The 25,280-nt window shown below is 44.0% G+C and overlaps 1 protein-coding gene and 1 pseudogene across 4 annotated transcripts in view; both read left to right on the forward strand.

Moving 5' to 3' along the window:
* Nucleotides 1–25,280, forward strand: part of SLC35F3 (solute carrier family 35 member F3) — a 292,476-nt gene that overhangs the window by 84,958 nt on the left and 182,238 nt on the right. The window lies entirely within an intron of this gene.
* LOC140908213 (rRNA methyltransferase 2, mitochondrial pseudogene) lies at nt 16,920–17,619 on the forward strand (annotated as a pseudogene).

Consider the following 25,280-nt stretch of genomic DNA (forward strand, 5'->3'; position numbering starts at 1 on the left):
TCTTTACTGTGAAATAACGAAAAATTACCCCATTAATAATTACTACAAGTAAAAATGTAAATGTATTTAATGTAAATGTCCTTGATCAAAGCACAGGAAGGGTGCCAAGGGGTCAGAGGCTTTTTGGAAAATTATGTGTGAAAGAAAATTTGGGGGAAAATACATAGGTTCCCAGCTGGCTGAGAGACACTTTCTTCCTTAGTGTATGAGATTGCACACCCCATCCTTCTACCTATCAGGCAAAAAAATAGTGTGGTGAAGTGTGCAGACCCCAATCTGTACTGGGGAGTCAAAAGGGTTAACCTTCTCCCTGAGTGGAGGAGTACACCCACATCTTCATTCCAGTGGTTACAGTGGAGAAAGACAGCAGAGAAAACAGGGTGCAAAAGGACAACTCCTTTTTACTCAAGGGAAGATAGAGAGATTTACTGGGTTTCATTTCCCGCTCCCCAAAGAGACTGGGTAAGAGAGCCTTGGTGTTCCCAGCAACAGTCTTGAAAGAGAGTCTTGTTGGATTTTTGCCACCACGAAGAGGTCTCCGAGCATTCTTTGGGGGCTGAACTTTGTGGGCAACCCAATGGCAGGTGTTGGACCTCACTGAAAGAGCCTTTGCTTTCCCACATCATCTACATAAATCAAAGTCTGGACTAGAAGTCATCATTCAGCCAGATGAGCTAGTTAAATGTGCAGGCTTCGGGTATATTCTGAGTGGTCGATCAACTTCTCCAGTATCTATTGGATTTTTTAATTTTGTTTGGGGGGTTTGTTTTGGGGTTTTTGCATCAGTGACAGAATTCTTTCCTCACCTGGGTTGGAGTGTGACTGCATCAGGACCAGCCAGCAGCCACTGTCAGCCTGAGGAAACAGCTGTCCAATGCATGGCTCAACAATCTGTGATAAAACAGTAATTCTATAAGATGTAGTGTTCAGCAATTATTCTGCCTTGGGGCTTTTCAGTTGCTTTGGCTTCTTCAGGATTTCTTCATTTTCCATCATTTGAGGAAAGTCTTAAAACATTACACAAAGGACAATACCAGGGCATCCTCTGCAGGTTTCCTGGTCTTTTTGTTCCATAAATTGAATTGTGGAGTACTGGATTCTGCAGTGGCAGCTACTTGCAGGCAAAATGGGCAGCTTCAAAGAGGAAAGCTCCAACACCAGTATAAAATGTGCTGGCTTCTCTATCTGTAAATTACCTTCTTTGAGTGGTATCTGCATCTTTTGTGTTGTAATAAATACAGCGTGTGGCCCCTTATCAGAGAGATGATCCTCCATGTTTTTGGGATGAATGAGGTCAGATATATGGCTGAGGGGGTAACTGCTGTAACTTTAAGGAAATGGCCCAGGAAGTTCTTCAGGAACTTCTGCATTTGTGATGTTAAAACATAGAGAACCTGTCCTTGCAGAATTGTGTTCAGTCCTGTAAAGGCTGACCAGAGAGAAAAGCATGAACACCTCTGCCATTAGTTCGAGGCACGTAGACTTTTAAATCTGTGCTGACTCTTGGTGCTGGACAAGAAGGAGCTTTCCAATCCTCTGTACTTCCTGAATTCCCTCTGTATATGGTTTGTCCAAGGTGTTGTCAGTGAGTGGTCATATGATCAAGTATTTTCTTAGATTTTTATCACAAAACACACAGGAACTACTGCAGTATTTCCTTGGTGCTTGTGTCAAACCAATAAGTGATGTCCACACTAAGATCTTTAATATCAGATCCCAGAGTGTTTAACAAAGTGACTGAGATACTGAGGGAATATTGTGTATAATGAGACATGGTCATCTCCTTACATAAATGGAAGTGTTCTTAGCCAGTGGCTGTACTTATCACTGAGATTACCTTGGGAGTTGAAATCTCACACACCTCTCAAGGGTTATATATGGGTTCAAATTGCTTCAAATGCCATCACAGTTAGAGGATTCATCTTCCACCAAGTCTGAATTATTGGCTATATTAATTGAAAGTGAGAAGGGAGTTTTCATCTTCTTAATCAATTTTGCTTTCAAGCAAATGCAGATACTTTGTCCTGGCTGCAGAGTAAGGGTTTCCAGAGGGACAGTCTGTGAACTAGATCAACTGCAACTTTTATTGGAGCTCTGCTTATCTCTTAGTTTCAAGCTGAAGAAGATCTTCAGACAGGGTTCTTACCCAGCCATTAAGTGACATGTTCATTTTTAAATCTGTCCCTTAATCAGCAAGGTTGTTGCATTGACATGTCGGCACACACCGTGGATTCCCTGATGTCGGCAACTCAGTTCTGTTCTGTGAGGGCCACGCAAGAATTGCTTTAGAACTAAGATGCATCACCACCTTTTTGTCCACTCTGGTTTGACTGTTTACCTATATCTGTACAACAGTGCTTTTGAATTAATGGTTGTCTGTCCTGGTGAAAGATCCCATGAATCTCTGTGTAACACGTCTTTTTTCTTCAGTTTTTCTTTCCTCTATATGGAATCAAGTGGTTTTATTTGTTTTCCAGCTTGTCAAAGGATGGATCTGATAGCTATACACACAAGATAGACAGGAGTGTCTGTTTAGATCTAATATTAACCACTCCCTTCTCTGTCAGAGGGTTAAATGTTATATTTTCCCATCTCCTAACCCCTCATCCCATGCCCTGCATGGAATGGGATATTTTAGTCTCTGACACACACTAGCAGGGGGTAGAACTGTGAAGTATTCCTCTTCCCACCATTCTGGAGTGGGCAGGTCTTACAGTCTTCTTTGAAGCATATAGTACTGATTATTGGTGGAGACAGAATATTCCCTGATTAGCTGGTTCTAGAGTTGCCACCTTTCTAATCTCACAAAACTAAACACCCTAGCCCTGCCCCTTCCCCGAGGCTCGGCCCTCTACCCCGCCCCTTCTCTGAGGTCCCGCCCCCCACTCACTGTGTTCACTCCTTGCCTGTCCTGACTCTGTGCTGAGTCTCAGAAGTGGCCAGCAGGTCCGGCTCCTAGACAGGGGGGCCAGGAGGTTCCACGTGCTGCTCTCACCTGCAGGCACTGCCCCGCAGCTCCCATTGGCCGCAGTTCCCGGCCAATGGGAGTGTGGAGCTGGTGCTCAGGGTAGGGTCAGCGTGCGGAGCCTCTTGGCCCCCCTGCCTAGGAGCAGGACCTGCTGGCCACTTCCGGGGCACTGCGCAGAGCCAGGACAGTTAGGGACTAGCCTGCCTTAGACCCGCAGCACCACCAACCGGACATTTAACAGCCTGGTTGGCAGTGCTGACCGGAGCTGTCAGGGTCCATTTTCGACTGGGCGGCCTGGTCGAAAACTGGACACCTGGCAACTCTAACTTGTTCTTAAGTGAAATAATTCCAAGTGTCCTCACATTGCTGGTGATGAAAAATCTGGGCTTCATAAAGAATGCTGAGGAAGAAATGTTTCCATAGCTAATGGTTCTAAATTCATAGTGGAAACTTCTGTGTTAACCTTCTGTTCTGTTGTGACTGGTAATCAGCTGAATGTGAGCTCCCAGTGTGATGATGTGGCCAAAAGGGCTAATGCAATCCTTGGATGAATAATCAGGAGAATCTTGAGTAGGAGTAGAGATGTTATTTAGTTCAAGAAGGAGTTTGACAAATTGGAGAGTATCAAGCTGTCTGGAGTGGCTCACAAACATGGGTGCCAACGTCAAGGCGGGCTGTTACAAACCAGGACACAAACCCCAAACTGGATGTGTGTTCTAGAAGTGGATTTCACCAACCAAGTATTAAGTGTGAACTCCTCCAGCGCTAGGACAGCCTAAATATGGAGTCACAGACAGTCCCTTGGATACTCCAGTCAATCTTGCCACGCAGGCAAGCTTGCCTTTGTGATAGATGGTCTCTTACACCAAAAATCACAATAATATTCAGGTAACTCCCCATCCCAAAGGACCAGTCACTTACCCCAGGTCGATTGCACCTGAGATCATACACAAAAGGCAATGCTTATAGCCAATCCTGTAATAAACTAACTAAAGATGTATTAATTAAGGAAAAGAAACAGGAGTTATTTACAAGATTAAAGCAGGTAAACATACACACACACATGAGTTACAGTAGAAGTTGCTGTGACATTCAATCTCTACATGTCCTTTAGGGCTAACCCAGGCTAAGCAGCTTAGGGATCTCTTGCTTATGCTTGGAAATACTGCCATCTCCAAATTCCTAGCAGCATAGTGATGACAAATTCTTCTTGAAAGGGATTTTTATTCCCTTCCCCCAGAGTTAAAGCTGTGGTGGGATGAGCATTTGTGCACATCCCCTCTTCGTGGGGTTGGGGAAAACAATCAACAAAGTCTTTTGTCCACTGTTGTTCCACAATGGTTTGTCTGGTGTCCATAGGCCTTCTTTGGTTGGGCAGAAGATACCTCTTGTGGTAAACTAGTATTTCACACTTGGTAATGCTTCTTCTGTGACTGGGGGTGTGGGGAGGGTTCAGTTTTGTAGCAAACACTTTTATAGTTACAGAGCAAATACTTAAATATTACCTTATGGCATGGGCTACAGAAATTACAATTGAGATTAATGCATGCAGCAATTACACAAGCATTTATCATAGAATCATAGAATATCAGGGTTGGAAGGGACCTCAGGGGGTCATCTAGTCCAACCCCCTGCTCAAAGCAGGACCAATCCCCAATTAAATCATCCCAGCCAGGGCTTTGTCAAGCCTGACCTTAATAACTTCTAAGGAAGGAGATTCTACCACCTCCCTAAGTAATGCGTTCCAGTGTTTCACCAACCTCCTAGTGAAGACGTTTTTCCTAATATCAAACCTAAACCTCCCCCACTGCAACTTGAGACCATTACTCCTTGTCCTGTCCTCTTCTACCACTGAGAATAGTCTAGAACCATCCTCTCTGGAACCACCTCTCAGGTAGTTGAAAGCAGCTATCAAATCCCCTCTCATTCTTCTCTTCTGCAGACTAAACAATCCCAGTTCCCTCAGCCTCTCCTCATAACTCATGTGTTCCAGTTCCCTAATCATTTTTGTTGCCCTTCGCTGGACTCTCTCCAATTTATCCACATCCTTCTTGAAGTGTGGGGCCCAAAACTGGACACAGTACTCCAGATGAGGCCTCACCAATGTCGAATAGAGGGGGACGATCACGTCCTTCGATCTGCTGGCTATGCCCCTACTTATACATCCCAAAATGCCATTGGCCTTCTTGGCAACAAGGGCACACTGCTGACTCATATCCAGCTTCTCGTCCACTGTCACCCCTAGGTCCTTTTCCGCAGAACTGCTGCCTAGCCATTCGGTCCCTAGTCTGTAGCTGTGCATTGGGTTCTTCCGTCCTAAGTGCAGGACCCTGCACTTATCCTTACTGAACCTCATCAGATTTCTTTTGGCCCAATCCTCCAATTTGTCTAGGTCCCTCTGTATCCTATCCCTGTCCTCCAGCGTATCAACCACTCCTCCCAGCTGAGTATCATCCGCAAATTTGCTGAGAGTGCAATCCACACCATCCAGTGCTAGAGGAACCAACTAGGGGGGGTGCTTTTCTTGACCTGCTGCTCACAAACTGGGTAGAATTAGTGGGGGAAGCAAAAGTGGATGGGAATCTGGGAGGCAGTGACCATGAGTTGGTTGAGTTCAGGATCCTGACGCAGGGAACAAAGGTAAGCAGCAGGATACAGACCCTGGACTTCAGGAAAGCAGACTTCGACTCCCTCAGGGAACGGATGGCCAGGATCCCCTGGGGGACTAACTTGAAGGGGAAAGGAGTCCAGGAGAGCTGGCTGTATTTCAAGGAATCCCTGTTGAGGTTACAGGGACAAACCATCCCGATGAGTCGAAAGAATAGTAAATATGGCAGGCGACCAGCTTGGCTTAATGGTGAAATCCTAGCGGATCTTAAACATAAAAAAGAAGCTTACAAGAAGTGGAAGGTTGGACATATGACCAGGGAAGAGTATAAAAATATTGCTCGGGTATGTAGGAATGATATCAGGAGGGCCAAATCGCACCTGGAGCTGCAGCTAGCCAGAGATGTCAAGAGTAACAAGAAGGGTTTCTTCAGGTATGTTGGCAACAAGAAGAAAGCCAAGGAATGTGTGGGCCCCTTACTGAATGAGGGAGGCAACCTAGTGACAGAGGATGTGGAAAAAGCTAATGTACTCAATGCTTTTTTTGCCTCTGTTTTCACTAACAAGGTCAGCTCCCAGACTGCTGCGCTGGGCATCACAAAATGCGGAAGAGATGGCCAGCCCTCTGTGGAGATAGAGGCGGTTAGGGACTATTTAGAAAAGCTGGACGTGCACAAGTCCATGGGGCCGGACGAGTTGCATCCGAGAGTGCTGAAGGAATTGGCGGCTGTGATTGCAGAGCCACTGGCCATTATCTTTGAAAACTCGTGGCGAACCGGGGAAGTCCCGGATGACTGGAAAAAGGCTAATGTAGTGCCAATCTTTAAAAAAGGGAAGAAGGAAGATCCTGGGAACTACAGGCCAGTCAGCCTCACCTCAGTCCCTGGAAAAATCATGGAGCAGGTCCTCAAAGAATCAATCCTGAAGCACTTGCATGAGAGGAAAGTGATCAGGAACAGCCAGCATGGATTCACCAAGGGAAGGTCATGCCTGACTAATCTAATCGCCTTTTATGATGAGATTACTGGTTCTGTGGATGAAGGGAAAGCAGTGGATGTATTGTTTCTTGACTTTAGCAAAGCTTTTGACACGGTCTCCCATAGTATTCTTGTCAGCAAGTTAAGGAAGTATGGGCTGGATGAATGCACTATAAGGTGGGTAGAAAGCTGGCTAAATTGTCGGGCTCAACGGGTAGTGATCAATGGCTCCATGTCTAGTTGGCAGCCGGTATCAAGTGGAGTGCCCCAAGGGTCGGTCCTGGGGCCGGTTTTATTCAATATCTTCATAAATGATCTGGAGGATGGTGTGGATTGCACTCTCAGCAAATTTGCGGATGATACTAAACTGGGAGGAGTGGTAGATACGCTGGAGGGGAGGGATAGGATACAGAAGGACCTAGACCAATTGGAAGATTGGGCCAAAAGGAATCTGATGAGGTTCAATAAGGATAAGTGCAGGGTCCTGCACTTAGGACGGAAGAACCCAATGCACAGCTACAGACTAGGGACCGAATGGCTAGGCAGCAGTTCTGCAGAAAAGGACCTAGGGGTGACAGTGGACGAGAAGCTGGATATGAGTCAGCAGTGTGCCCTTGTTGCCAAGAAGGCCAATGGCATTTTGGGATGTATAAGTAGGGGCATAGCGAGCAGATCGAGGGACGTGATCGTCCCCCTCTATTCGACATTGGTGAGGCCTCATCTGGAGTACTGTGTCCAGTTTTGGGCCCCACACTTCAAGAAGGATGTGGATAAATTGGAGAGAGTCCAGCAAAGGGCAACAAAAATGATTAGGGGACTGGAACACATGAGTTATGAGGAGAGGCTGAGGGAGCTGGGATTGTTTAGCCTGCAGAAGAGAAGAATGAGGGGGGATTTGATAGCTGCTTTCAACTACCTGAAAGGGGGTTCCAAAGAGGATGGCTCTAGACTGTTCTCAATGGTAGCAGATGACAGAACGAGGAGTAATGGTCTCAAGTTGCAGTGGGGGAGGTTTAGATTGGATATTAGGAAAAACTTTTTCACTAAGAGGGTGGTGAAACACTGGAATGAGTTACCTAGGGAGGTGGTAGAATCTCCTTCCTTAGAGGTTTTTAAGGTCAGGCTTGACAAAGCCCTGGCTGGGATGATTTAACTGGGAATTGGTCCTGCTTTGAGCAGGGGGTTGGACTAGATGACCTTCTGGGGTCCCTTCCAACCCTGATATTCTATGATTCTATGATCCTCCAGATCGTTTATGAAGATATTGAACAAAACCGGCCCCAGTACCGACCCCTGGGGCACTCCACTTGACACCGGCTGCCAACTAGACATGGAGCCATTGATCACTACCCGTTGAGCCTGACAATCTAGCCAACTTTCTACCCACCTTATAGTGCATTCATCCAGCCCATACTTCTTTAACTTGCTGACAAGAATGCTGTGGGAGACCTTGTCAAAAGCTTTGCTAAAGTCAAGAAACAATACATCCACTGCTTTCCCTTCATCCACAGAACCAGTAATCTCATCATAGAAGGCAATTAGATTAGTCAGGCATGACCTTCCCTTGGTGAATCCATGCTGACTGTTCCTGATCACTTTCCTCTCACGTAAGTGCTTCAGGATTGATTCCTTGAGGACCTGCTCCATGATTTTTCCGGGGACTGAGGTGAGGCTGACTGGCCTGTAGTTCCCAGGAAACTCCTTCTTCCCTTTTTTAAAGATTGACACTACATTAGCCTTTTTCCAGTCATCTGGGACTTCCCCCGTTCGCCACGAGTTTTCAAAGATAATGGCCAATGGCTCTGCAATCACAGCCGCCAATTCCTTTAGCACTCTCGGATGCAACTCGTCCGGCCCCAGGGATTTGTGCATGTCCAGCTTTTCTAAATAGTCCCTAACCACCTCTTTCTCCATAGAGGACTGGCCATCTACTCCCCATGTTGTGATGCCCAGTGCAGCAGTCTGGGAGCTGTCCTTGTTAGTGAAGACAGAGGCAAAAAAAGCATTGAGCACATTAGTTTTTTCCACATCCTCTGCACTAGGTTGCCTCCCTCATTCAGTAAGGGGCCCACACTTTCCTTGGCTTTCTTCTTGTTGCCAACATACTTCATTTCATGAAGTCCAAACACTCAACACTTCTCTGTATGTCTGGTACTTGCTTTAACAATACTACTGAGCCAGGCTGGTTTCCAGCTATGTATCTGTCAGTGTTCAGTGAAGCCTAGAGGCCTTGGCATGAGTTGGCACCTGGTCTGCCAGCGTCACAGAGAGGTTCAGAGAAGAGCCACAAGACTGATTAAAGGATTAGAAAACATGTCTTAAAGTGACAGACTAACAGAGACCAATCTCTTCAGTTTAACAAAGAGAGCATTAACGGGTGACTTGATTATGGTCTAAAAGTACCTACACAGGGAACAAATATTTAATAATGGACTCTTCAGTCTGGCAGAGAAAGGTATAACACAATTAATGGCTGGAAGTTGAAGCTAGATAAATTCAGACTGGAAATAAGGCACGAATTTTTAACAGTGAGAGTAAATAACCGTTGGAACAATTTAGCAAGAGTGTGGTAGATTCTCCAGCACTGATAATCTTTAAATCAAGATTGGATGTTTTTTCTAAAAGTTCTGCTCTAGAAATTATTTTGGGGGACTTTTATGGCCTGTGTTATACAGGAGGTCAGACAAGATGATTACAGTGGATTCCTTCTGGTCTTGGAATCTGTGGAAAAAAACTGTTTCACTGGTGAAAATATTGCTTGCTCTCCTAACAGCTTTATAAATGACATTTGCTCCAGGATATCAGGGTTTTCATACCATTCACTGGCTCGCAAAGCTGTTACTCAATGTCAGCTAATGGTAATGCTCTGTGACCTAATTCTAAATTGCTTTGGCTACTGCCTTCATGGAACTCTGTGACATTGGGAACTTTTCTAGTAAATTTTCAATTCTCTTCCTTTTCCTGTTGCCACTCTACAGTTCTGAAATCTGCTGAAGTTCTTGTTCATGGTCTTAAGCTCAGGAATATTAGATCCAATATACAGGTGTCCCATATTCATAAGTTCATACTTGAACAGCAAGACAGCATAAAGATTAATGTTCTAGTTCATGTGTACTCTGTCATGTAGCCTACACAGGCATCTTTGGAGGCAGTCCTCGGTAACTCATACAAGATAGTAGTGGGGGAGGGTGGGGTAAGTGTGTGCGTAAAGTGTGTTCCTAAAGTCCACTCCATTGCTTCATTTAGCACTGTTCAGACAGTTTTCAAGGCAGAACAAACAATCTCCCAGTAAGCTAACCTGAAGGAAGCACAAGGTAAGATGTGACAACCACCCAAAGGACAAATATTTTAACTTTAAATACTAAGTTAAAACCTTTGGGATTCATTTCCTATCTCTGTTATCCTTAACTTCTTTTACCACGCAAAGGCTGGTGTTGCTGCAATATGATCATTAACAATATGTAGGGGTAGAGAATTCCCTTGGCAGTGGCCTGGAGCTCAGGGTCTCGGGGCTTGTCGAGCTCTCGGGAGCAAGGATCCCAGTCCGACAGACTTGGGCTAGCAGGGCTCGTGCTGGCACTTTGAAAATAAGAGTGCTTTGAACTTAGGCTGGAGCTCAGTCTCTGAAGCTTGGGGAGAGGAGAGGTTTCAGAGTCACATGGACTGCTAGCATCTGGCACACTGGGGCGCTATACATTTACACCACAGCTTGCCATGCACTGTTTGTCTAGAAAAGCCCTTTGTGTGAAGCCCAGCCTTCTTGCCTCTCTAAACTGGCGCGAAGGCGCATGATGCTCGGATTTCCAGTAGCATGCTGTCCTTAGTTTCTGCTTGGTGGCTCCATCTTTCAAATCCGCTACTAGCTAATTAGATATCTGACATATTTGATGCTCTAGCTCCTCTTACTGGTGGAAGGGAAATTCAGCTCTCCAGAGTCTCCTGGCTGCTGTGAGTTGGAGGGAAGAAGAGGTCTTTTGCTACTTTCGTTCCCCAGCCTCTGATTTATGGTCCTATACACCAGTAACTTTCCCACATACACACCATCCCCGTCCATAACTTCAGTGCCTGCCTCTGCTGTTCCCTGCCTTATATATTCAGTACAGCTAACTCCAGACATTCAGAAATCATCAGTCGGAGGTTAAAATATCATGAGAGAGAGACTTAAAAATCATAAGCTTTTAAAAACATCATAAATTTGGGTATAAGGGAGCTTTTTGCTTTCTGATTTCTGAGCCTCCCGGGTGCACTTGGGTCACATTTTCAAGGTTTTTCTCCATACCCCTTAGGACTAGGAATGTATTAAAAAAAAAAAAAAGTTGAGATTCTCACATAATGAATACAGGAGCTGGGGCCATAATAAAACACCAAGTATCATGAGGCTTGCAATCAAATCAGGAGTTGTCAGCAGGCTAGTTTTCCCAAGCAGCACAATGAAATTAACATGACTCTTAGCAGGAAGATGATGCTGTTTCTGTTCCATTTGCTCTTGAAAGTTTTGCAGACATAAGTGCTTGAACCTTTTGTTTTGTTTTTGTTTTTGTTTTTGTTTTAAACAATAGCTTACATTCTGCAGGCCCCTGAGCTTGCCAAGTAAGCGTCTCTCTTGTCGGTAACTAGTGGATTTTTTAAGCCCTGTGCTACAATATTTGGTATCCGCAGATCACTCTTTTCAGGGCCCACCTGTACACTAATAAATGAGGGGCAGCTTTCTTTCCTATATCAAACTCTTCTTTCCTTTCTTGCTGTAATTTAGCTTAGTCTTTTATCTTAAATGTCTAACCAAGTGAAGCCATTTAATGCTTTATAGTTATGGAGACATCAAAGTTAGGTGGCTAGAGCACTGCATGGGAATCAAGAGATTTGAAGTCTATTATCAGCTCTGCCACTGATTTGCTATGTGACCTTGAGAAAGTCATTTTGCCTCTATATGCCTTAGTTGCCCCCTCTGTAAAATGGAGATTGTGATACTCACCCTCCTCTGTAAAAAGCACATTGAGATCTATGGCTGAAAGCACTGTATAAGAGCTATTGTTATTCCAGGATTTACTTTGCATGTGGATGATACTCATAACTATGGCTGAGTTCTTTTCTTTTTAGAAGGAAGAATACACTTTGGATGATTCTGGTCTCCCATTTTTAGGCCTCAGATCATTGCCCCATTAACTTCTGATTGCATGTATTGAGTGAGGAAGAGGATTCCAAATCGCTTCCATAAAGTATTTAAAAATGAGCATGTCATGTTGAGTGAACAAAACAGCACTATTTTGATAGATCTGTGAGAATAAAGTCACAATGGCGTGTGCTCCCTCTGCTGGCCACACAGTAGCAGTTATCTGAGAAATCACTAACTCAAAGACTGAACCAACCAGAATACAGACTAACACGGCTGTTACTCTGAAACCTGAACCAACCAAGATATTTGGATATGACTTGGTATTCTTTGGAAGCTCAAGTAGCCATATGACTTTTGATGTAGAAAATATCCTTTTTAAGTGTCATGGAAAAGTTATATGTCTGATGACAATCTGAGAGGGGGAGAGAAAGGTTTGGATTAAATACCAGGACGGGATTTTTCTCTGTGTTACTGGGATGTGGAATAGTCTGCCAAAGAAATATTCAATATGTGGGTTTTTATTCCAGCATATCCAGAGAGATGTAATGAAAGCAATTTCATCATAGTGTAACATCAATTGGAAAAGTGGGTATACGTAATACAGCATATTAAATAATATACTATATTATAGTAGAATTCTGAAGAGTCATAGCCAAGGTAGATTGATTTAAATCAAAATTATTTTAAAATCACCAACTTTAATTGCAATTTTAAATCACCAATTTTCATAATTTAAATCAGCAAGCAGCAGGAAACCTCAGTTTTAATGGTTGAGGTTAATTGTGTTTTGCATTTGTACTTTCTAGTTATTTTCCTGCAGAAAGATTGATTGATTGGTTGGTATGCAAATATGCAAAACGAACAGGAGTACTTGTGGCACCTTAGAGACTAACAAATAAGTTCTTTTTGCGGATACAGACTAACATGGCTGCTACTCTGAAACCATTCAAATATGTTGATTCGGAACTAAATATAGCATCTACACTAAATTTGGTGCTTCTTTTTGTTAAGCAGAAAGATAGGATATATCTATACACATTTATTTAAGCAATTATATAGCTTCACTTATGTTTGTTAAGAATCTTAGTTTTACATATTTTATGATGTTAAAAGATAGTGAATGATGTATTTCTTTACTAGTTTGATTAATGTTTTACTCCTGGTTTGTGTCAAGTTCTATTTGGATAAATTTGTATTCATTTAAAAATGCACAAAAACAGTATTTTATTTTATTTTTTCTTATTTAAATAAAGCTACTTAAACTTTATTCTTCTGTAACCAGCAAACTTAATCAAAACATGTTTTGTATTTTAAACCGATTTTTTAAACAAAGCATTATCCGTAGTTAGTGAACTGAAGTGATTGTTTCTGGTCACCATGTCCTTCAAGACTTTATAACTAATAGATCTTATCCTCCTCTAGTTGCTCATATATCAGAGGAGGAAAACGAGCTTTCTGACATTTTCAACTCCAAATTGGTTTCTTAACTTTGGGTGAACTAGTCGTGAACTGGTCTTGTTGAATAAACCAAAATGAAGAAGAAAATATTCTCCCCTCACCTGCAGAAGAGGCTTCTGCTCTCAAAAGCTGGAGTAGCACTTCATCAAGCTCTGGTTTCAGGTGCTTGGCCAGTGAAATCCACCAGTTTAGTGGTTTGGCTTTTTTAAAAATTTCAGCAGAATTGTGTACTGCTTAATATTTATTTTATTTAAAATATTTTAATAGATTGTAATAAATTTTGGCCTTAGCATGGGTGGTTATAATTTCAAATAGGCTCATTTTTAAAAAATAAACCTGTATTTAATTTAAATTTAAAAATCATTTTAAAAAAACCCAGATTTTATCCACATTCTGTGCTCCCTCAGGTCCTTCCCACGTAAACCACTAATAGACTGTACCCCACGTTTGTGGAAGCCTGTAATTCCGCCTTTCTTTTGCTGTCCACAGATCTGTGACAAACCTGATGCATGTGTAACCCACTAAAGTTTGATGACAGAATTAGCCACTATAATTCCATTTTACTACCAGAATAGTGAGCAGGTTCAGTCAGTTTTGACAGCAGAACTCTTCGCTGTGGATAACACATAAGATAAATATGGAAAATTTGGACCGCCATGGGATGACCATACAATGAGTTTCTCCAGTTTGGAATAAAAACACCACAATGTGGCTAAACTGCTCAAAACTGAAAACAAAATCTTTCAGCTGCATCTATTCTGTGGGTATGGGCACCTTATCTCCAGAGCTGGTACCAGATTTATTGAGCTCTGACCATTATGTTCTGCTGCACCTAGAGAGATCACATGTAGACAGAACAATCTATATTGTAAATTGTGTTTTCTAGATTGCATGAAATTATACATACCAAGGGTAATGTTTGTAAATGTCCCTGTGGCACATTCTCTGATGCCCCAGGAGATGCTCAGTTACTAAACAATCTTCAAAGTGTATCTGCTTCTGTCTATCTAATGTTGGAGGGCACTGCTGCCAGAATGATAATTTTAGGAATTAGCTGGGATTGCACATTGTTTCTGAACTCAAGGTGGCACTACAGGACTATATTTGGCACCCACTTTCTGATGTATTGTTAAGCGTGTAGCTGTCTGAATTTGTGTACACTAAGGGTATGTCTACACTACCCGCCGGATCGGCGGGCAGCGATCGATCCAGTGGGGGTCGATTTATTGCTTCTAGTCTAGACGTGATAAATTGATCCCCGAGCGCTCTCCCATCGACTCCTGTACTCCACCGCTGCAAGAGGCGCAGGCGGAGTTGATGGGGGAGCGGCAGCAATCGACTCACCGCGGTGAAGACACCACAGTAAGTCGATCTAAGTATGTCGACTTCAACTACATTATTCACATAGATCGATTTCCCCCCACGCACACACACACAGTGTAGACCAGAGCTATGAATTGAGAAGAGGTGTGTGTGCGGGGAGGGTATTTTGATGCTTTCTCTTTTTGTTGTATGCATAACGAGCAAGATACAGTATTTTGGCTTTCTGTAGTTTTCAGGAATTAGAATTTGCATGATTATTGTAAAATGAACAGGCAGCAATAATGCCAAAATAATGTACTGATCATTGAATTTATGGTTGGTTTTAAGTAAAAGAAAATACTAAAAACAAAATTCAGACACCAAGCCATTGTAAAACCCTGGACCCTTTCATTGCTGTCTTTTGGTGCTTCTGAAAACAGGCTTACAACTGGGCATTCTTTGCCAGCTGCTATAGAAAGTGCCATATATTCAGATACCCTGATATTTATTTTGTCAAATACTGTTTCTTGAAAATGTAATAGTGTTTGTGAAAGATGTCAGACTGACATCTGGAAACACTATTACTAGCCCAAAGTGTTCCAAAATCCTGAGTCAGGACCCCCTAAAAATCATTATATCCACTAGAAAACCAGTACATTTGCCTTCTGAGTTTTGAACCTTTGTGGTACATCCAGGCCATGCTTTCAAGCTTTTCTTCATAACCATAAGAGCTAGAAACTTTTCAAAAGAAAAGCTACAAGTCTTGTGTTTTCATTTGACTCCAAGAGCTGGGGCTTTAAGAGGGGAAAAAACAAGCATTGAAAGCCTTATGATAAAATCATGAGACTGGCAACACTGACTCCGTTCACAGGACAAGCACAGAACTAGCAGGGATACTGCAAGGTTCTCCGTGCAGTCCCAACAGTCTGCCTTATGCATGTCGTGGAGGGACCACCCGTAGGAGGTTGGAGAAGGTAGTTCAATTTGCCATGCTCTTTTAGGGTATGTCTATGCTGCAATTAAAAACCTGCGTCTGGCCCATGCCAACTAACTTGGACTTGGGCGAAAGAGCTGTTTAATTGCAGGGTAGAGGTTCAGGCTCAGGCTGGAGCCCAGGTACTAGGACCTCGAGAGGTGGGAGGGTCCCAGAGCTCGGGCTGCAGCCCAACCATCTACACTGCAATTAAACAGCCCCTTAGCGCGAGTCAGCTGGTATGGGCTGGGCCTGTGTGTCTAATTGTAGTGTAGACATACCCCAGTCTTATCACTTTTTCCTAAGGCTGCCAACAAGGGTGCCAATTATGATGCAGACATCAGCACAATAACTGTTTAAGAACACTATCTCATTTCACATGTCATTGAACAGCCATCAGATGGTAACAAGTCCCAGTTAGTACTGACAAAGGCTGGATTTGAACAAATGTTCTAAAAGGAAAAGGCTTTACTAGTATCCTAAGTCATCCAGTTTTCTCTGCTATGTTTTAAAAATATGTAGTTATAACAACTTTTTAAAGGGTGTGACCCACAGAACTTGGCTAGGGCCATGAGCTGTTATGGTGGTTGGTGAGCACTACTGTCAAGGTTCCTCCCCCACTCTGAACTCTAGGGTACAGATGTGGGGACCTGCATGAAAAACCTCCTAAGCTTATCTTTACCAGCTTAGGTCAAAACTTCCCCAAGGTACAAAATATTCCCCCCGTTGTCCTTGGACTGGCCGCTACCACCACCAAACTAATACTGGTTACTGGGGAAGAGCTGTTTGGACGCGTCTTTCCCCCCAAAATACTTCCCAAAACCCTGCACCCCACTTCCTGGACAAGGTTTGGTAAAAAGCCTCACCAATTTGCCTAGGTGACTACAGACCCAGACCCTTGGATCTTAAGAACAATGAACAATCCTCCCAACACTTGCACCCCCCCCTTTCCTGGGAAATGTTGGATAAAAAGCCTCACCAATTTGCATAGGTGACCACAGACCCAAACCCTTGGATCTGAGAACAATGAAAAAGCATTCAGTTTTTACAAGAAGACTTTTAATAAAAAATAGAAGTAAATAGAAATAAAGAAATCCCCCCTGTAAAATCAGGATGGTAGATATCTTACAGGGTAATTAGATTCAAAAACATAGAGAACCCCTCTAGGCAAAACCTTAAGTTACAAAAAAGATGCACAGACAGAAATAGTTATTCTATTCAGCACAATTCTTTTCTCAGCCATTTAAAGAAATCATAATCTAACACATACCTAGCTAGATTACTTACTAAAAGTTCTAAGACTCCATTCCTGGTCTATCCCCGGCCAAGACGACTACAGACAGACACAGACCCTTTGTTTCTCTCCCTCCTCCCAGCTTTTGAAAGTATCTTGTCTCCTCATTGGTCATTTTGGTCAGGTGCCAGCGAGGTTACCTTTAGCTTCTTAACCCTTTACAGGTGAGAGGAGCTTTCCCCTGGCCAGGAGGGATTTCAAAGGGGTTTACCCTTCCCTTTATATTTATGACAACTACGCTTCAGTGTCCAAGGTTCTGCACTGCAGCATGGTGTCTGAAGAGCAAAACTGGGGCAGAGCATTGCTGGCTGGAGTGGCACTTGAAGGAGCCATTTGTGAAGGCAACAGAATTATTGTTACCAGAGCACCTTCAAACTGCTGGAGATAGAAGACAAGCATCAGGTTCTTGGTCCAGGACTCTCTGTGATTGACTATGGGGCAGCTCCTGGTGCTTGGAGTCAGGTTGCTGTACAGAGGCCCAATGCCTTGGGCCCTGATCCTAATGACCCAATTGGTTTTGTATTTGGAACTGACCTTCGTACTTCCCTCTGGAAGGAGCAGTCTTCCTGTCTAATGCTGACATTGTAGATTCAAGCATACTTAAGAAAATTCAGGAGCTGCTTCCTGCAGAGAAGGTGGGTGTTATCTGAGTGACATGGCACCTAATCCCACAGGGGGTCCAAGAACAAGATAATCAGAAGTAGATGACCTTATGTTTGTCCCTTTGGATCTCTCCCAAAGCCTCTTGTAGCCAGAGGAGACCATCCTCTGAGTAATCCGGGATGGACAGGAAGCCTGTATCCTCCAAAACAGACTGAGCATTTCCAGGATGTGACAACAATAAAACCTCAGTCCAGCAGGAAAGAATCTTCAGAGTCCTGTTACCTGGCAAAACTGCACAGAAAGGGAGTAAAACATAAACACTGAGGGTTATGTCTGCCCTACTCATACGGGTGGTCAGTGTCTGACTGGATACCTGCATTTGGGGTGCATTTAAAAAAATCTGAGTAGTGAGATTCTGAAATTGAATTGTTTTATTTTTAAACCCAATGTGGGAATATCTGTCATAATTTACATATCATCATAGGTGTGCATCATGCTTATAGATACAAAATAAGACAAGGTTGTCACTCCACTGAGTATATAATATAATTATAGAAGTAAAGACATCCACTTAACTCCCACCTGAGGAAAAAGCTTTTGGGAATGGAATGCTATGAAAGCTGGCCTGTACGAGACAGAGCAATGGAAACAAAAATAAAATAACCTTTTTTTAAAAGTTTGCAAGGAAGTACAGTACTAGAACTGGCTGGGAATTTTTTAACTATTTTTTGTAGGTAACTGCCGATTTCTTAAAACTGAAACTTTGTGGGAAAGGCTCAGTTTTGACTAATTTCATGATTTTAGAAAAAAAGTTTTGAAATTGTCAAAACATCCTGTTTTGACATTTTCTAACTGAAAAAGGTTCTGTTTGGGGGATCCAAACAAGTTTTTCATTTAAAAAAATAAGTGAATTTATAGTAAAACTAATAAAAATAGTTAACATTTAAATGAAACCTTTCGGATTTATTGGAAATAAATATTTCCATTGGCCCAATGAGGATTTTTTTTCAGATTTTCCATTCACAGAGATTGTAAAGATTTCAAATTTTTGCTCTGGTTAGGGAGGGAAACTTCTGTTTAAAATCTAGAAAATTCTCACAGGACAGGAAACACGTTTCTCGCCCAGTTCTAGTATACAGCACGTGTATCTGAATTATGGCATCGAACAAAGGGCTGATTTTGAAGGTTACTGAGCAGCGTTAACTCTCATTGTCTTCAGTCAGGCTCCAGTGAGAGTTGAGGGTTCCTAGGGTATGTCTACACTTCAGGCTGGGGTGTGATTCCCAGCTCAAGGAGAAATGCCTATGCAAGCTCTCATAGAGCCAGCACACCAAAAATAGAATATAGCTGTGGCAGCAGAAGGCTCTTATAACCCGAGTAGGTACCTAGGGTCTTAGATGGGATCAACCTCAAGGTGGCTCACCCCTCCTGCCCCTCTCGCTGCATGTGATACCTGCGTTAGCTCTGATTGAGCTACATCTCCTTGATCTGGCATTTACACCTCCAGCTCCAAATGGAGACACACCTTCAGTGTCTAGCAGGAGGTGCTCAGCAGCTCACAGGATTGGGCTCCAAGCTCTTTAGACTCCTAAAGACACAGATAAGCACTTAGCCCTGGTCTACACTAGGAGTTTAGGGCGAATTTAGCAGTGTTAAATTGATATAAACCTGCACCCGTCCACACGATGAAGCCCTTTTTTTCGACTTAAAGGGCTCTTAAAATCGATTTCCTTACTCCACCCCCGGCAAGGGGATTAGCGCTGAAATCGGCCTTGCTGGATCAAATTTGGGGTACTGTGGACGCAATTAGATGGTATTGGCCTCTGGGAGCTATCCCAGAGTGCTCCATTGTGACCACTCTGGACAGCACTCTCAACTCAGATGCACTGGCCAGGTAGACAGGAAAAGGCCCGCGAAGTTTTGAATTTCAATTTCCTGTTTGGCCAGCGTGGCAAGCTGCAGGTGACCATGCAGAGCTCATCAGCAGAGATAGTCATGATCAGCATGATAGAGTCCCAGAATCGCAAAAGAGCTCCAACATGGACTGAACGGGAGGTACGGGATCTGATCACTGTATGGGGAGAGGAATCCATGCTATCAGAACTCCGTCCCAGTTTTCAAAATGCCAAAACATTTGTCAAAATCTCCCAGGGCATGAAGGACAGAGGCCATAACAGGGACCCGAAGCAGTGCCGCATGAAACTTAAGGAGCTGAGGCAAGCCTACCAGAAAACCAGAGAGGCAAACGGCCGCTCCGGGTCAGAGCCCAAAACATGCCACATCTATGATGAGCTGCATGCCATTTTAGGGGGTTCAGCCACCACTACCCCAGCTGTGTTGTTTGACTACTTCAATGGAGATGGAGGCAACACGGAAGCAGGTTTTGGGGATGAGGAAGACGATGATGATGAGGTTGTAGATAGCTCACAGCAAGCAAGCGGAGAAACCGGTTTTCCCGACAGCCAGGAACTGTTTCTCACCCTGGACCTGGAGCCAGTACCCCCCGAACATACCCAAGGCTGCCTCCTGGACCCGGCAGGCGGAGAAGGAACCTCCGGTGAGTGTACCTTTTAAAATACTATACATGGTTTAAAAGCAAGCATGTGTAATGATTAATTTTCCCTGGCATTCGCGGCTCTCCTGGATGTACTCCCAAAGCCTTTGCAAAAGGTTTCTGGGGAGGGCAGCCTTATTGCGTCCTCCATGGTAGGACACTTTACCACTCCAGGCCAGTAGCATGTACTCGGGAATCATTGTAGAACAAAGCATTGCAGTGTATGTTTGCTGGCGTTCAAACAACATCCGTTCTTTATCTCTCTGTGTTATCCTCAGGAGAGTGATATCATTCATGGTCACCTGGTTGAAATAGGGTGTTTTTCTTCAGGGGACATTCAGAGGTGCCTGTTCCTGCTGGTCTGTTTGCCTGTGGCCGAACAGAAATGTTCCCCGCTGTTAGCCACGGGGAGAGAGGAAGGGGGAGGGGTTAGCCACGCGGTGGGGGGAGGCAAAATGCAACCTTGGAACGAAAGCACATGTGCTATGTATGTAATGTTAACAGCAAGGTTTACCATGAAAGAGTGTACCCATTGTTCCATAAAATGTGTCTTTTTGAATACCACTGTCCCTTTTTTTTTCTCCACCAGCTGCATGTGTTTCAAGGATCACAGGATCTTCTCCTTCCCAGAGGGTAGTGAAGATTAGAAAGAGAAAAAAACGCACTCGTGATGAAATGTTCTCTGAGCTCATGCTGTCTGCCCACACTGACAGAGCACAGACGAATGCGTGGAGGCAGACAATGTCAGAGTGCAGGAAAGCACAAAATGACCGGGAGGAGAGGTGGCGGGTTGAAGAGAGTAAGTGGTGGGCTGAAGACAGGGCTGAAGCTGAAAGGTGGCAGCAGCGTGATGACAGGAGGCAGGATTCAATGCTGAGGCTGCTGGAGGATCAAACCAATATGCTCCAGTGTATGGTTGAGCTGCAGCAAAGGCAGCTGGAGCACAGACTGCTGCTACAGCCCTTGTGTAACCAACCGCCCTCCTCCCCAAGTTCCATAGCCTCCTCACCCAGATGCCCAAGAATGCGGTGCGGGGGCCTCTGGCCACCCAGCCACTCCACCACAGAGGATTGCCCAAAAAACAGAAGACTGGCATTCAATAAGTTTTAAAGTGCTGTGTGGCCTTGTCCTTCCCTCCTCCACCATCCCTCCCAGTGCTTCTCTCCTCCACCACCCCTCCTGGGCTATCTTGGCAGTTATCTCCCTATTTGTGTGATGAATTAATAAAGAATGCATGAATGTGAAGCAACAATGACTTTATTGCTTCTGCAAGCGGTGATCGAAGGGAGGAGGGGAGTGTGGTTAGCTTACAGGGAAGTAGAGTGAACCAAGGGGCGGGGGGTTTCATCAAGGAGAAACAAACAGAACTTTCACATTGTAGCCTTGCCAGTAATGAAACTGGTTTTCAAAGCTTCTCTGATGCGCACCGCACCCTCCTGTGCTCTTCTAACCACCCTGGTGTCTGCCTGTGCGAAACCAGCAGCCAGGCGATTTGCCTCAACCTCCCACCCCGCCATAAACGTCTCCCCCTTACTTTCACAGATATTGTGGAGCACACAGCAAGCAGTAATAACAGTGGGAATATTGGTTTTGCTGAGGTCTAACCAAGTCAGTAAACTGCGCCAGCGCGCTTTTAAACGTCCAAATGCACATTCTACCATCATTCTGCACTTGCTCAGCCTGTAGTTGAACAGCTTCTGACTACTGTCCAGGCTGCCTGTGTACGGCTTCATGAGCCAAGGCATTAAGGGGTAGGCTGGGTCCCCAAGGATAACTATAGGCATTTCAACATCCCCAACGGTTATTTTCTGGTCTGGGAATAAAGTCCCTTCCTGCAGCTTTTGAAACAGACCAGAGTTCCTGAAGATGCGAGCGTCATGTACCTTTCCCGGCCATCCCACGTTGATGTTGGTGAAACATCCCTTGTGTTCCACCAGTGCTTGCAGCACTATTGAAAAGTACCCCTTGCAGTTTATGTATTCGCCAGCTTGGTGCTCCGGCGCCAAGATAGGGATATGGGTTCCGTCTATGGCCCCACCACAGTTAGGGAATCCCATTGCAGCAAAGCCATCCACTATAACCTGCACATTTCCCAGGGTCACTACCCTTGATATAAGCAAATCTTTGATTCCATGGGCTACTTGCATCCCAGCAGCCCCCACAGTAGATTTACCCACTCCAAATTGTTTCCCAACTGACCGGTAGCTGTCTGGCATTGCAAGCTTCCACAGGGCTATTGCCACTCGCTTCTCAACTGTGAGGGCTGCTCTCATCTTGGTATTCATGCGCTTCAGGGCAGGGGAAAGCAAGTCACAAAGTTCCATGAAAGTGCCCTTATGCATGCGAAAGTTTCGCAGCCACTGGGAATCGTCCCAGACCTGCAACACTGTGGGGTCCCACCAGTCTGTGCTTGTTTCCCAGGCCCAGAATTGGCATTCCACGGCATGAACCTGCCCCATTAGCACCATGATGCCCACATTGGCAGGGCCCATGCTTTGAGAGAAGTCTGTGTCCATGTCCTCATCACTCACGTCACTGCGCTGACGTCGCCTCCTCGCCGGGTATGGCTCTGCCAGGTTCTGGTGCTGCATAGGCTGCTGGATAATGCGTGTGGTGTTTAATGTGCTCCTAATTGCCAAAGTTATCTGAGTGGGCTCCATGCTTGCCATGGTATGGCGTCCGCACAAAAAAAAGGCACGGAACGATTGTCTGCCGTTGCTCTGACGGAGGGAGGGGTGACTGACGACATGGCTTACAGGGTTGGCTTACAGAGAATTAAAATCAACAAAGAGGGTGGCTTTACATCAAGGAGTATTTCAGGCAGGACTGGAGGGAGGGAGGGGGGAGCAAATGAGTACAAAACAAATCTGGTCTATTTCTTGTTTTGATCCACTCCATCTATCTTTTACATCTTTGGCTGGCAGCAGATGGTGCAGAAGGACTGCAAGCCATCCACATCTCCTGCCTGCTCGGCAGAAGATGGTGCAGAAGGACTGCAAGCCATCTACATCTCCTGCCTGCTCGGCAGAAGATGGTGCAATAGGACTGCTAGGCATCCACATCTCCTGCCTGCTCACCATAAGATGGTACAATAGGACTGCCTGCAGGACTAAAGAGAATGACCTGGTCGGGTCACTCCTAATTTAGTCCCTGCACCCATATCTGCCCAGGCGCTCCTGACCAATCTTACCGAGGCGGCCAGGAGCACCTCAGACATGATGAGGATGGTTTTCAGGCCTATTGTACCGTCTGCTGCCACAAGGCAATGGGTTGCTGCTGCTGTGTAGCAATGCAGTACCACATCTGCCAGCACGCAGGAGACATACGGTGACAGTGAGCTGAGCGGGCTCCATGCTTGCCGTGGTATGGCGTCTGCACAGGTAACTCATGAAAAAAGGCGCGAAACGATTGTCTGCCGTTGCTTTCACAGAGGGAGGGAGGGAAGGAGGGCCTGATGATTTGTACCCAGAACCACCCACGACAATGTTTTTTGCCCCATCAGGCATTGGGATCTCAACCCAGAATTCCAATGGGCAGCAGAGACTGCGGGAACTGTGGGATAGCTACCCACAGTGCAACACTCCGGAAGTTGATGCTAGCCTCGGTACTGTGGAATCACTCCACCAAGTTAATGCACTTAATGCACTTAAAGCATTTTGTGTGGAGACACACACAAATCGACTATCTAAAAGCGATTTCTAAAAAACCAACTTCTATAAATTCGACCTAATTTCAGAGTGTAGACATATCCTTAATGGGGTTTTCAAAAGCATCTAGGTGCCTACCTCCTAAAAACCTTTAAAAATCAGTCCCCAGGTACCTAAAATGACCAGAAGTTGACATGTGCTGGTAAGAATGGAAAGAGTTTTACTCTAACTGGATATGAATTTTGGTGTGATCTGAAGCTGAGGGATTTTATTTCTAAACTAATTTTTAAGGGCAGAGGTAAGAAAACCAAAAACGGACTCTGCATGCCTTATTCTGTTTTATTTTACTATTTTAAGATATGGAGAGGTGAAGCCTAGAGGAATTTATGAATATTTATTAAAATATGTAACCAGGATATCTCCAGTGAGATGAATCATCTGATGGTATCCAGAGGTGACAGTCCTTTTAACAACATAATGGTCAGAATTCAGTAAAAATATGTATTTATTTCAATTGTATTGCTTGCTTACTCTGCCAATTCAGAATATATTTTCATTATTCACTGTTTCACATTGTTTATGAATGTCTAATTTTCCTAGCAGTCACAGTAATTGTCAAGCTAATTTAACATGTCCTGTATGCTAATTGCCTCAAAACATTAATTTTCAATGGTTTTGGAGACATAATATTACAAAGCAGTTATAGCTAAACATTCCAGATGGCATCTATTCCAGTCTGTAGTCATTGTTTTCTGTCTTACAAGGAGACATGCAATTATTAGGTAATAAGAAGAGAGTGATTATATTTTTAATTTAGTTTTTTTTAAATCCCAGATAAATTACCTGCTTATAGAATAACTTGAAAAGATTCTGCAGCAATGGTAATCAATTAAATAGTGGAACAACAACAAAAATTCTTGTTAGATATGAACAGGTGAAATTCACCTGCATAATCAAAGGGCCAGCAGAAGAGTTAACAAATATTTAAGTCCCCCTTAAACCTTGGTACTTAACTGGTGCATAGATGTGGTGCTGGTTCTCTGCACTGGGGAGACTTTCACCTGAAAAACCCTAAGTTAATGAAAATATAAAACTCAACTATGAAATAGTGAAATCAAAAATATAGATGGTTTGCTAGTGATGATTTAATTTCTCTCCACACCTTCCAGAGCTGGAACAATACTGTGCAGAAAGAATGTCGTAAGAGCAAAGAATCTCTTTAAAGAAATAGAAGACATTGCCAATTTAGTCCAGCAGTTTGGGGACCAGTATACATAGCATACATAGCATACTCATGCTCAGTAAAGTAACCCCTTCATGCTCACTTAATTCAGGAGCAAATATAACATTCCCTTGCAATACCAGACACTTATTTCAACTGCCACCCTGGATAAATAACAAGTTGTGTGTGTCTGGAACAGCTCTTCCTAATGGTGTGGAGGAAGGGTCTATAAAAGGATGATAGAAGTATTTCAAAGAGAGTGAGAGGTTTGGAAAAACAGATAGACAGAGCTTAAGAGATATGGGAGAAGCCAGTCTAAAATTTCTCTTAGAATATGATTCATTTGTCTACAATAGCTATCTGTCTGTCTCTGTTTGTCAGGCTCACTACTGTGGCATTCATCCAAGAATCTCAAAGTGAAAACTTTCATTGAACACTGTACCAGATAGCTTAACTGTGGAAACTCTGAGCATGAGTGATGAATGCTGTGGAAAAATATGCTGTGATCATGTAATTAAAGGCAGTATCATAATGCATATGCACAAGGGAGGCAAATTAAGGT

The sequence above is a fragment of the Lepidochelys kempii genome, chromosome 3 (assembly GCF_965140265.1).
Source record: "Lepidochelys kempii isolate rLepKem1 chromosome 3, rLepKem1.hap2, whole genome shotgun sequence".
Taxonomy (NCBI): Eukaryota; Metazoa; Chordata; order Testudines; family Cheloniidae; genus Lepidochelys; species Lepidochelys kempii.